The following is a 10,010-nucleotide window of genomic DNA, read 5'->3' as shown; positions in this document are numbered from 1 at the left end:
TGCAAGCACATATGTCAAACCGAATATTTGACCTGGGTGAAAGGAAGCCTAGTTTTACCCCGTCTTTGCTCACCAGTAAGTAGCCACAGCCAGCCTCCACACAGCAGGAACTCAAAGAATGAGCTTCTAGGTTGGAGAGCATGAGTATTATTTTTTTGCCAACGAGCCTCAGCACCTATGTTTTCAGAAAGTACCCACTATCTTCACCCTTTCAACCTTTCCCCTGGAACTGTGGGACCTAGGAACTTGTTTGGTGGGTTTAAAACACGCACAACAGTTTGGGGATTCTCAGAAATCAGAGTGATGCATGCAATGTCTGGATATCACTCAAAGCAAACCTTCTGGGTGTTTCGTATGTTTGCAGTCACGAAGTAAACACATGTTTACTTTGAGGGAGGGCTTTGAGGGAGCATAGTGGAATCTACAACCCCAGACAAACAGCGTTTGGTGTCCCCAAACCGTGTTGTGTTTTGTGCAGGGCTTCCCAAAGCTCCATCCCTATTCCAAAAAGCATCTAAGGGAATCTAGGCCAGAGGTCAGTACAGTATTTTGAGAGTCATGGTACACATTGCATAAGCTGCTGATCAATGGAGCATTTCCCAGAAAACAAACTTTGCACCCAATCCAACTCACACACTAATGAGAAGCCGAAAGGCGTGGCTGGCTTTACCTGTGCAACATCAATCATAGCATTTGTGCCTGAATACATATATATATACAGTGGTACCTCGGGTTACAGACGCTTCAGGTTACAAGACGCTTCAGGTTACGGACTCCGCTAACTCAGAAATAGTACTTCGGGTTAAGAACTTTGCTTCAGGATGAGAACAGAAATTGCACAGCGGCGGCACGGTGGCGGTGGGAGGCCCCATTAGCTAAAGTGGTACCTCAGGTTAAGAACAGTTTTAGGTTAAGAACGGACCTCCAGAACGAATTAAGTTCTTAACGTGAGGTACCACTGTATTCTGGATAAGCCTACGAGTCTGCAAATGCCCTTTAGGAATTGCCCTTTATAGTCTCAATCCTATCTTTGCAGTCTTAAAGGCGAGAAATGGTTTTGTTGTGTATGTTTTTAAAATTGAAAACTGAGATAGCCAAACTGGAAAAGACATGGAAATGAAAGAGTAGGCTTTTAACAAATTTGATTGAACCAGATTATGTCTAAAAGACCACATTTTCCCATATGAGCGTCTTTGGACTCTGAGATCACCATCTGAGTTTTTTCTCCAGATGCCATCTCCAAGGGAGGTCTGTAAAGTGGCAACGAGAGAAAGGGCTTTTTCTGTGATAGCTCTCCATCTATGGGATGCTCTCCCCAGGGAGGCCTGCCTGGTGGCAACTTTGCCATCTTTTTGGCACCAAAGCCATTTTTGTTTTCCCAGGCACTTGAACAGCACCAATGATTGAATGGTTTTATCCTGATTATGTTTTAAATTTATTTATGTATTATTATGAGTTTGGGGTGTTAAATTGTATGCCAAGACTCTTCTAATCCCTGGATCCAGCAAGTGTTAAAATTTAACCAAGACTTCTAATTCTTAGAATAGCCAGGCTAACTTCCTGGTGAGGTGATAGCCTGGGTGACGAGCCATTAAGAGGAACAAAGGAAAGGGGCTCTGTGTGAGACGGCAAATGGTTAGCTCCTGTCAACACTGAGAAATTCATATACTTCGTTTCCTTAAGCAAATAATCAACATTCTACACCCAGGTAACTCAAATTCTACATCAAGAAAAGCAGAATTCTGATTTCTTCATAAATGTGTCTGCGCTTGTAGATTCTTCTTCACCACCAAGGTTTCAAGCTTGTGAACACCAAGCTGAGATTCTCAGAATGATGAATTGTGTGCCCATTGTAGCATCACTTCTATGATGAGGACACAGAAACACACCCTATGGACAGCTCTGAATTAGACCGTGTTTCCACTGGCAAATTCACAAGGAGCCCATGGCCTGTACTTCTTTATGACTGCAGATCAATCCCTTTAGTTTTAGACACCAATTAAAATCTGCTTAGCAGTTTAACAAAAACAAACCCTGTTCTAGTGCTCATCCCTATATGGCAGACAGACTTTTCTAGTCTCTGGCATAACTGCCTGCTAGTCTCTATATGAGATTCATAGCTGTTTGGGCATTGGCAGTTCCCCTGCTATAGTGCTTCTGCTTTTAAAAATATAATCTAGACCCTTCTTCTGATTTTCTGCTGTTTTGATACCGATTGATAATTTGCACAGACTTTAAAGAAGCAATGTACTGCAACTCTATTGCCACCCAGTGGCAGTGTTGGGAATAACAATTGGTCTCCCAGCCCTCCACACTTCTACATTTCCTGCCGCTTTCTTGCAGAAAACCCATGCTGGTGGGGGCTGGAGTTCAACAAGTGCCACAGGTTCCTCAGCTCCGCTGTGCATCATGATCCTCTCTTGCCATGATCCCCTCCTACACTGGCTGCCACAAATCCCCTGCTGTGATGCCAAGACCCCCAAAGGTGTCATTAAATTTCTTTTTTAAATGCTCATGCCCATTTTTGCACTTTGGCCCCAATAGGATTGGCCATATACCAATGCAGCATTTGGCCCCCAAAAGGTTAAGCTAGATCCTGAGAACATGGATCTCCATGCACAAAAACAGGACAAGTAATGTTGTATAGAGTTTCGGCATTCTGATCAAATCTGTCCATTTTTCTATTAGTTAAAACATGTTTTTGATTATGAATGTAATTGGTTTGATTTGAATAATGTGTCAGGGCCGGCCCACCCATGAGGCAAAGTGAGGCAACTGCCTTGAGTGGCAGGATCCACAGGGGCGGCCGATCTGGCCTCCAAGAAATGCATCACCCACTGCTGCTGCTTTGATGGCAGCGACGGCTGTGTGCGCTCCTTGGAGACCAAGTGTGCCACCTCCTTGGCAACTCATCCGCCAATGTCACCTCTACAGCAGTCTCTCGACAAATAGGAGGTTCTGCCGGTCTCCTTCCCCCCTAAGGAAGAAATGGTGGGGGCTGCCCTTTGGGGTCTCCTGCTCTCTGCACCTGCCCAGGGTGATTCAGAGCAAGCCCCTTCCCCACACCCTGCAATCGTCTTTGATTCCAACTGTTTGACCCCCCCCCCCCACCTTCACTCACCCCTCATTGCAGATGTAGATCTTCCCTGGCGGTGGCACAGAGGCGGCATTTTGTGGTTCGCCTCAGGGGTCAAAATGCTCTGTATTGTGTTACTTCTATATGAAGCCATCTCAATTCACAATCTTGACTGGGCCCTTAGCTGCTTATATTCTATAAAAGCAGAGGTGGACCTTGGTGTCTCAAATTTCTGTGGCGCCCTGTGCCACCTGCCTCTTGCCTTCCATTGGATCTCATAGTTGTGGTGCCCAGAAGCTCCATGCCTGGTGTGAACACACTGGTCACACTCCCCTAGATCTGCCTTTGATAAAAGGTATGACTTCTGGATCCAGCTTTGTCTCTGGCAGCCCAGGTAGGCTCAGCTGAAGTGCCTTTTCCCTGCTTTGTCTGGTACAAGAGGTATTAGGACCATTCCACGCCAAATCACCTGGTGCCATGTGCTCTCACGACTCAGATTTTCTTCAAAGATAGACTAAAAATATTATAAGATTTTTTTGGTCCAAAATTGGGTGCAAGAGAATTTTTTGAAAATTTAGGCACAACATCCAGGGGCTAGGGTTAGGGGGCGCAAATCCACGGGTTAGGGGGCACAAATTACCGTATTTTTCGCTCTATAACACGCACCCAACCATAACACGCACGTAGTTTTTAGAGGAGGAAAATCCGTAGGCATGCTACCCATAGGCATTCCCTCCATAACACGCCCAGACATTTCCCCTTACTTTCTAGGAGGAAAAAAGTGAGTGTTATGGTGCAAAAAATACAGTACTTGCCTTGCCCCGGGTGCTGACAACCCACGCTACGCCACTGGTCGGTGACCCTTTTTTGTGGCACTTAAGACCATTTTTGTACCTTATTTTGAAAGAGACCACAATTAGCTTTATTTTGATACCAAAATAAGCCCAATCAGTTGAAAAATAAGCGAAACAGGAGGTTTTTTCCCTACACTGATGCAGAAATTGCATTAGACTAAATCTCACAAAAATCAAAATTTTCAAAAAATTCTCCTGCACCCATTTTTGGACCAAAAATAAATTAAAATATTATTTTGAGCTTATCTCATAGGTATCTACACATAATTTTTTTTTGAAGAAAATATGAGTCGTGAGAGCATGGCCGAGTATTAAAATCAGGTGATTTGGCATGGAATGACCCATTACCATTTGTGGATCAAGAGAGCTTGGCCGCAGTGGTCCAGGCGTTGGTGACTTCAAGATAGGACTGCCGCCATGCACTCTGTGTGGGGCTTCCAGAAATTGCAGTATATGCTCTTTCAACTGCTTCAGTCTGAGGAACTGACACTGTTATAGGTGCCACATTTGTAAGATATCTGTCTTTTTGTATGGCGGTACCCACACTTTGGAGCTTCCTTCCTATTGACATCTGTCAGGCTCATTCATTGCTCTCTTTGTGGTGACTGCTGAAAACATCTTTTTGCTTAGGCAAGCCTATCCGGACAATTGGATGTTACACGTTGTTTGTGGTTTTTTAGCTGCTATTGAAGTCTATTGAATATCTTCAAATACCTGTTTTTAACTGTTTTTATTGATAATTTTAATGCTTTGGTTTATATTTTTGTGAACTGCTTAGAAGTTTGTGTACAATCAAGTGGCAGATATATGTTGTTACTTCAGTGTATTTTTTTTCTTTTTTTGCTTTGAGAAGTGGCTGGCTGGCTCTTTGTGATATTTCTGTTTTTCTGTCATTCCTTTTGGGTATCTTTGATTAAAACCACATAAATAAAAAAATTATCCAGTAGCACCTTAAAGGTAAAGGTAAAGGTACCCCTGCCCGTACGGGCCAGTCGTGACCGACTCTGGGGTTGTGCGCCCATCTCGCTTAAGAGGCCGGGGGCCAGTGCTCTCCGAAGACACTTCTGGGTCACGTGGCCAGCGTGACGAAGCTGCTCTGGCGAGCCTGCACCAGCGCAGCACACGGCAACGCTGAAGAAGTATGCATGCACATGAAAGCTTATACCCAGAACAAACTTAGCTGGTCTCTAAGGTGCTACTGGACATTTTTTTTATTTATTTCAACTGCGTCAGACCAACACGGCTACTACCTGAATTTTAAACCACATAGTGATTGTAAACTTATATTACAGTGTTTTTCATAGACTGTTATTTCTGATGAAATTAACCCTTTTATTTTGGAAGGTATTTTTGTCCAGTTGCTGACATTATAGAGATTCAGCAGTTATATGTTTGTATAAAATGTGAATGTTATATAATGTTTGTAATTAACATTTGTATAATGGGTATCACAAAATATGCCTGAAATGACACCATCTATTTCAGCTGCCTAAAATAACTTGAGTTCAATGAGTTCTTATTTACAGATGCACCTGCAGCCAAGAAATATTATTATATCTAGCTGCTTGAAACCAGCAAAACTTGGAGCTATTGCAAAACTTGAAATGGTTAGCATCTTAAAGCAAAAACTCAGAGAACTCACCCTCTTGGCCAACTTTACCCAACCTATGACCCTTCAGATGTTTAGGACTCCAGTTCCCATCATCCCTCACCATTGGCAATGCTGGTCCAAGACCTATGGAGAGCACACAGGTGTGACAGTCATCCTCTTCACTATTCAGCATTGATTCCAGGATGTGTTCAGGTACTCGGTCTTATGCTCATGCTTTATTTAGCTACTTAAACAAAAGACTTCTAAGCAGTTTACAAATGATTAGCCTGCAGTGAAGTGGGCGGGTTGAACCGACTCCCATTGAGCTCTATAATATATAGTAATTTTATCAATATAATGACATTTGTTGATTGCATTGTTAAAGTTTAATGTCTTCATGCTGTACTTTATTAGCTGGCAGATACTGCCTTTCGAACCAGCGTGATTTTTCAGGGTGGGCTTTTTAACACTGTAATTTACATTGGCTTTGTAATATTAACAAAAAAATCTCGTCATATACTTGTATTTATATATTTGGTTAGTTTTCTGCCACTCTTTACCATGTAAGCTTTCCCCCTTGATTTTTGTTTTGAGCACTCCTTTGTGTCCAGGCCGCCCCCCTGAAGCTGAGTGGGAAACAGATTGTTCCTGTGAATTGGCTTTTATATGAAAATGTGTTAAGCAGAGTTGGAGTCAGACCTTTGCTCCATCTAGCTCAGTTTTGTCTACTCTGGCTGGCAGAAGCACCCTAAGGTCACAGGCAAAGAAGGGTCTTTCTCAGTGCTGGTGCCAGATTTTGTTAACTGGAAATGCCAGGGACTCAATCGGATTCCTTCTGCATTGAAAGCACCTGCTGTTCCACCAAGCTATATGCACTGCTGTACGGCTTCCTTTCCACAGTGAACCTGGGAGGGGGATGAAGATAACCTTGATGGTGGAGCCGAATAACACTCTTGATAGTAAAATTAAAAATTAGCCTTTCATGCAACAAACATGAAGACCTTGGGAAAATTTCAGTCTAGTGGCTTGGACCTTGCAGTTATTGACTTTGGCAGGAAATTCTTCAAAAGCAACTATTACAGTCTTGATTTTGGCATAGGGACTGCTTAGTGCTGGCTACAAGGCTTAGATCTGAAACATTGCCAAGTGTGAATCTAGTGCTGCTTGTCTCTTCAAATGCTGACCACCAGCTGTTATGCCTCCTCGCCTGCCATTTCATCACTTCTTTCCCACGGCTTGTGGGACAGAATTCAAATCCTGCTTGCCACAGCAGGCAGAAGGGGCTGGCGTTGGAGAAGCTGGCGGTGGGTGGAAATGGCTGCATAACTGCATTGGTGCCATGGAGCTTTCAAAAGACACCTTCAGGTTGAGGCTTGACAAACCTGCTTGTGAAAATGCACAGTGCGAAATGGTACCACTAAGAGCTTGGGACCATAATAAATAACAAGGTGAAAGATGAAAACAATCTTTTTTAATAATTCCAGTGGCACCTTTAAGATCAACTAAATATAAGCTTTCAAGGTATGAGCTTTCATGTGTAATACACACTTTGTCAGATACTCTGAAGCAAAGGTTGCTTCAACCTTGTAACTGTTGATGACTTTTTATGGCAGTTGGTTCCACCGGGAAGGGCAAGGCATTTTTAAAGGGATAGATGACCAAAATTAGCTTTAGCATGTATAATGGGACATGAACCCAATATCTCTATTCAGACCAGGTCTCTCCATAGTTCTTAATTTAGTAATGAATTGTAATTCAGCAACTTCTCTTTTAAGTGTATATCTAAAATTCTTTTGCAATAAGACAGCTACTTTAAGATCTTGTGTAGAATGTCCTGAGAGACTGAAGTGTTTTCCTATTGGTTTCTCTGTTTTATGATTCCTGATGTCAGATTTATGCCCATTTATTCTTTGGCATAAAGTTTGTCCTGTTTGTCCAGTATAGAGACCTGAAGGGCACTGTTGGCATTTGATAGCATATATAATATTGGAAGATGAACAATTAAATAGGCCTGAGATGGTATGTTTGAAGTTATGGGGCCAATAATGATGTGGCAGCAAAGTTGGCATCTAGATTTTTTGCAGGCTCTTGTGCCAGTGTCCATGTTAAGTCTGTTTGTTGAACTATTGTGTGTGAGGAGCGGTTTAAGATTGGGTGGCTTTCTGTAGGCAATGAAAGGTCTTCCTCTCAGAGCTCGGGAAAGAGAGCTGCCATTATCTAAGAGATGTTGCAAATCTCTGATTGAGAGCTGTATGTGATTACTAGTGGTGTTCTGTTATTTTCTCTTTTGGCTCTATCTTGCAGTTAAAATAAAGGTGTTCACTTTGCCCCATATGTGCATTTATCTGATCCTTCAATCTGTGGAACCTGCACTTTTACAAGTGCCTCAGAATGTCTGTTCCACATTTGTGAGGAGATGGTTCTCTAGTGTGGCGGCAGCACCTGCACACTTTAGTCAGCAGCCTCATCACAGTCTTTTACATGCCTGCTGAAAACTTTCTCTGTTGCAGCAAGCATGATTTTAGCTACCAATATTTCTTCTAAAAGTTTTATTGATTTTATATTTGAATTTCATGATGGTGATTTTATTAATATTTGTTTTTAATTCTAATTCTCTCCCCCCCCCTTGCTAGACTGAAAACAGGGAACAGGGAAAGACAAAGCTGTAAGTGGTAGATAGAGAACAGGTTTTGAGGGGCTGAATTAATCAACCTGAGATCCCATCTTTCACTCAAACATTTCTAGTCCTTATGACAACAAAAATATTTCATGCAATTTTGGAAGCTGGAATGAGGTGCAACTTTTAGGGACCAGAGTATACATGCTGCACATATCTCTTTGCTATTTTCCGTGACAAGCAAAAGCGGACTTAGTTATGTAACTCTGATAACTGAGAAAAGTAGTATCCTCTACTCTCTTATTTGGGAGCAAGTCTTGGATGTGACTCCTGGAAGACCTGCTCCCTCCTTGCAGGGCTTTCCCACTTGACCTGGGAGAGTGTGGGCTGACTGACTCCAGCTACAAAAAGTGAGGTTGCTGAACAGGCTCTTGGGCCGGGGAGGGTTGTTGGAGGGGGGTTGTTGCTGTTATTTATATGAATCCTTTGTATCTTTATTTTCATCTTTATTTTAAAAATAAAAAATAAAAAACTCCCCAAAACCGGACATTTCCTTTAAAATGTAAAAATCCTCTCAGGTGGGCATGTTGCCCCCCCCCCCCATGACATGTCCAGGTTTTCTCCAGGCAACCCTAGTTTATGACTATTTTTGTTATGTAATTACGTAATTTTTTTCATGTTGTAAGCCGTCTTGAACATGAACATGATTTTAACTATGGAAAGGTGGCATACACATAAAATGATGCGTGAGGTATGTAAGTCTCACTGAGTTCAGTTTGTCTTGTATAGGATAGCACTCTCATGCGGATTTTCTTATCTATATTAACTGCTGCAGAATTTATTTACGTTTCACTTATGCTTCATATTCACTGTCACTATTTTGCAGGAGGGATTCAAGGGCACACTGAACTTGTGCAGTTAAAGGGGATTAAAGTGCCGAGTCGCCCTAGCACAGGGGTAGTCAATGTGGTGCCCTTCAGACGTCCTTGGACTACACTTCCCATCATCCCTGACTGGCAGTTGGAGCCCAAAGCCACATTGGATGCCCCTGCCCTGGCACAACAAATCCACTTTAGAAAGAAACAGACTCTTCGCTGTTTGGAAAGTGTGGGAACAATTGACCATCCAGAGGCTGCCTAAACACCATGCAAGCAATTCAAGATGAATGCAGGACAAATGCCTGTTATAACCACCTCACAAACAAATCAGAATGAAAAATCAATAAAGAATGGATATAACCTAACCTCTGCATAAGCTATATGCAAGTAAATCAGAGTAAGTGCTTTATAAGGAGGATGTCTGGAGAGGCCCTCTATAGCATTGAAAGTTACCCTGTACCTGTGCCCTCGCTAGCCTTCCTGACAGAGCTTGAGTTCAAGAGAGAGCAGTGTGACCAGCGGGTGAGGCCCTGCTTGTGGTGCCACTTCTGAGGGCTGCCTGGTTTGTGTTTAACCCGCAATGGGACCTTCTCAGTGGCTCTTCCTTGCTTGTGGAACGGCCTCTTTGGTGAGAAATGTCTGTCTCCCTTATTGGAGACTTTGGATTTAAAAAAAATAATAATCCTGATTTACAAAGGTATTTGATGGCTGAGAGATACTGTTCTTGGCAACCCTGAAATCCTTGGCTGAGAGAATTTTTAAAACTGCTTTTAGAATGCTATAGAAACTATTTTTAGAAGGTTTTCAATGATACTGCTTTTAACAATGTGCTTGCCACTCAGCCCTGCGCTCCTTTGGGAGGGAACGGTGGGACAGAAATTGAATAAATAAATAATTTTTACACATGTATTTAAATATAGAGTTCCAGCTTCAGTAGGCCTCCAGAAAAGTAGGTGAAAAACTGTCTTATTTTGGTGTTGGTGACAAGGCAGTC

The 10,010-nt window shown here is 42.5% G+C and overlaps 1 long non-coding RNA gene across 2 annotated transcripts; it reads left to right on the top strand.

Moving 5' to 3' along the window:
- The first annotated feature begins 5,657 nt into the window (after window positions 1-5,657).
- Window positions 5,658-9,628, top strand: LOC309363195. 2 transcript variants are annotated; one of them, XR_014165294.1, is made up of 3 exons: window positions 5,658-7,540; window positions 9,025-9,445; window positions 9,544-9,628. It is a non-coding gene; the product is annotated as an uncharacterized lncRNA (long non-coding RNA). The 2 variants fall into 2 exon arrangements; XR_014165295.1 differs by having other exon boundaries at window positions 5,658-8,548.
- Window positions 9,629-10,010: the final 382 nt, after the last annotated feature.

Source organism: Podarcis melisellensis (genome assembly GCF_964234715.1).
Source record: "Podarcis melisellensis genome assembly, chromosome: 2".
Classification (NCBI taxonomy): domain Eukaryota; kingdom Metazoa; phylum Chordata; class Lepidosauria; order Squamata; family Lacertidae; genus Podarcis; species Podarcis melisellensis.
Note: the sequence above shows the minus strand (reverse complement) of the source record. Positions and strands in the feature narration are given on the sequence as shown.